Source organism: Salvelinus sp. IW2-2015, unplaced genomic scaffold, assembly GCF_002910315.2.
Source record: "Salvelinus sp. IW2-2015 unplaced genomic scaffold, ASM291031v2 Un_scaffold1088, whole genome shotgun sequence".
Classification (NCBI taxonomy): domain Eukaryota; kingdom Metazoa; phylum Chordata; class Actinopteri; order Salmoniformes; family Salmonidae; genus Salvelinus; species Salvelinus sp. IW2-2015.
Genome location: NW_019942723.1, coordinates 27,401 through 31,151, shown reverse-complemented (window position 1 = coordinate 31,151; position 3,751 = coordinate 27,401). Strand labels below are relative to the sequence as shown.

General features: G+C 44.4%; 1 long non-coding RNA gene across 1 annotated transcript in view; it reads left to right on the top strand.

Moving 5' to 3' along the window:
* Window positions 1-1,226, top strand: part of LOC112069714 (uncharacterized) — a 145,873-nt gene extending 144,647 nt beyond the window's left edge. Inside the window, exon 3 of the long non-coding RNA XR_002893781.1 lies at window positions 653-1,226. This is a non-coding gene — a long non-coding RNA (uncharacterized lncRNA). The remainder of the gene's footprint in view (window positions 1-652) is intronic.
* Window positions 1,227-3,751: the final 2,525 nt, after the last annotated feature.

Sequence of the window (3,751 nt, the reverse complement as noted above, 5' to 3'; positions counted from 1 at the left end):
TGTTCGGTTTTGAGAAGACCTGGTTGGTGCGGTATTGTGCTGTTAGTGTTCTGTTGAGAGGTGGTGGGTTTGTGTTGTGTTTCGGATGAGAGGTGGTGGGTTTGTATAGTGTTCTATTGAGAGGTGGTGGGTTTGTGTTCTGGTGTTGCGCATCTCTGTGTAACTATCCTTATCTCTATACCTGGCTTCAGACTCCCAAGCACGTCGGTCAAGCCTGCGGTTTGCTGGGTTTCGTTGTATTGCTCTGTTAGCGAATAAGTAGCAGATAAAAGACAATTGCTGAACGGTGGGTTTAGGTAGTGTTCTGTTGAGAGGTGGTGGGTTTGTGTTGTGTTCTGATGAGAGGTGGTGGGTTTGTATAGTGTTCTGTTGAGAGGTGGTGGGTTTGTGTCGTGTTCTGTTGAGAGGTGGTGGGTTTGTGTATTGCTCTGTAGCGAAGTAGACAATGCTGAACGGTGGGTTTATGTAGTGTTCTGTGGATTAGTGGGCTTCTCTGTTAACTGCTGAGGGGCTCCTGACTCCAGGTTTATCTGGTGAGAGGAGGAGAGGAGAGGAAGGGAAGGTTGGAAGGAAGAAGATAAGGGCAGTGGTTTCGTACTGAGTTTGTCAGTGACTCTCCCTAACCTGACTGCTTTGTTTTCCCTTTGAGCAGAAGACCACTGAGAGACTGAGCCGTCTGTCAGTCAGTCAGAGGACTGCAGAGACACAGAGGGTGGCACCAGTGAGCTGGCCAGACTACCAGAGCCCGGCTCAGCACAAGCCCAAACCAGCCTAGCCCAGAGAGGGCCCACCCAGGAAGGCAGGCCGCAACAATGGACCTCAACCCATCCTAACCCCTTGCAGGAACCATAGCCATGCATTAACTAACCCCACCAACCAAACCCCAACTGGACCACGCTCACCTCCTCCGTTCTCCCTACGCCCTCCATCGCCGTTCCAACCATGCTTCAGAGCCTATTGTGACGGGAGTGCTGCTCACCCTCCCATCCCTCACCCCTCCACCCCAGAGACCTCAGAGGGGTGAAAGATGCGGCCATGGGCAGGTTCGTGGCGCTGGATTATGCTGGTGCTCCTTGCGTGGGGTACACTGCTGTTCTACATTGGAGGACACCTGGTTAGGGACAGCGAGCATCCGGAGAGATCCAGCAGAGACCTGTCCAAGATCCTAGCCAAGCTGGAGAGACTGAAACAGCAGAATGAGGACCTAAGACGCATGGCTGAGACACTCAGGTGAGATGCATGGCCATGATTAACTGACACAGACTGAGTGTGGCTTTCTGTCCATTTCTGTCTTTCTCGCTCTGTGTTTCTCTTTCTCTCTGTGTCTCTCTCTTTCTTTCTGTCTCTCTCTTTCGGTCTCTTTCTCTCGGTCTCTCTCTTTCTCTTTGTTTCTATCTGTCTCTCTGTGTGTGTCTCTTTCTCTCTGTGTCTCTCTTTCTTTCTGTGTCTCTCTTTCTTTCTGTCTCTCCCTTTCTCTCTGGGTCTCTCTCTCTGTGTCTCTCTTTCTTTCTGTGTCTCTCTTTCTTTCTGTCTCTCTGTGTCTGTCTGTGTCTCTCTGTGTCTCTCTGTGTCTCTCTTTCTCTCTGTGTCTCTCTTTCTTTCTGTCTCTCTCTGTCTGTGTCTGTTTGTGTCTCTCTGTGTCTCTGTCTCTCTGTGTCCCTCTGTGTCTCTCTGTTTTTCTCTWSTGTATYTTTTTTTTCTTTCWCTCTCTCTCTCTCTCTCTCTCTCTCTCTCTCTCTCTCTCTCTCTCTCTCTCTCTCTCTCATTCCTCTCATCTCTCTCTCACTCCGTTTCTTCTTTTCTTTCTCTGCCTGCTATATCACAACTCTCTTCGTTCACCGTAAGATTGTATTTAAGTCTGTTGCTTAAAAGACTGGATTATAATGTATACTTTTCAAATTGAAAGTGAGATATTACGCATCATTACTTTAATATGGTGTTCACTCTCTGACCCAATAATCCCAGGCAGTGTAGATAATCTGTAATAATCTTACATTACTGAATTTCCTGGTTAAATAAAGTAGTCTTCCGAGTATCAAGAGTATTTTCTCTGTATCATTATAAATCAGTACTTCACTGACCCATTGTTCCAAGCGTTGATGATCTGTAATCTTGCTTTACTGTAGATTCTGGTTAGATTCTGTACTTCCTGGTTAGAAATTTACATTTTACATTACTGTAGTTTGATTTCTAGTTAGATGAAGTAGTCTTACATACTGTAGTACGCTTCTTCTCGTTTCAGAATTCTCTATCACAGGCTAGCTGTTGGTTGTTCTTTGATCAGTGGTGGAGTTTTGTGGTGGATGTATTAATTTTTTTCTGCGTATTTGTGTAGTATTCTTTTCAGAGGTGGGTTAAAATATATGTACAGGACCAGTCAAAAGTTTAGACACACCTACTCATTCAAGGGTTTTTCTTTATTTTTACTCTTTTCTACATTGTTGAATTCAAGGCACACTTAACCAGCATGGCTACCACAGCATTCTGCAGCCATACACCATCCCATCTGGCTTGGTCTTAGTTGGACTATCATTTGTTTTTCAACTGTACCAATGACCCAAAACACACATCCGGGCTGTGTAAGGGCTATTTGACCAAGGAGCGTGATGGAGTGCTGCATCAGATGACTTGGCCTCCACAATCACCCGACCTCAACCCACTTAAAATGGTTTGGGATGAGTTGGACTGCAGCGTGAAGGAAAAGCAGCCAACAAGTGCTCAACAAATGTGGGAACTTCTTCAAAACTGTTGGAGAAGCATTCCAGGTGAAGCTGGTTGAGAGAATGCCAAGAGTGTGCAAAGGTGTCATCAAGGCAAAGGGTGTCAACTTTGAAGAATCTCAAATATATTATATATTTTGATTTGTTTATTAACACTTTTTTGGTTACTACATGTTTCCATATGTGTCATTTTATAGTTTTGATGTCTTCACTGTTATTCTACAATGTAGAAAATAGCAAAAATAAAGAAAAACCCTTGAATGAGTAGGTGTGTCCAAACTTTTGACTGGTACTGTACATCAGAGTATTTAATTTCTTTGCTGTCTACAAACCGTAACTAAAGCCACTAGAAGCCACACTAAAGCCACACTAGAACATGAGCACCATGCCAACCACTGGTATGTGCCAGTGGTTGTCATGGTGCTCACGTTCTAGTGTGAGATGGCATGTTGTTATACATATGATAGACAGGGTGCCAACATGGACTGATGGGCTGTGTCTAAAGACCAGGAGAAAAGTTGTTCTGTTATCGCACTAGTCATACGCCATATTATGGCCCTCAAAGCATGGCATATCAATTTATTCCAGCCTGAAACGCCTGTCAGTTGTTCACTGATACGGTCCKTTTTAACGATTCAAAAGGTTGTTCAAATTTAAGAAAATGATGTGAAGACAGAAGTGGTTTTTACAGCGAAGCCTGAGGTGTGAGCGGATTTTAGACACATTCACACATTTACGCTCAAGCTCACACTTACACTGGCATGCTCACACACAGCCATGCGCCCATTACACACACGCACACACCCTCTCTTTGTCTCGCTTTTTCCTTCAATTTCTCTTTCACAAACGGGAATGTACATAAGCACGCATGATTCCAAGGTTAGGGTTAAGGTTGTGCTCTATTGAATGAAAGAGAGAGTGAATCTAAGGTCTGGTCTACGCTGATATAAGGTATGTATTGTGTAAACTGATCCGATCTGATATTAATAGTAATGGTAATAGTAGTATTAGTTAAGCAGCTCCTACCCAGA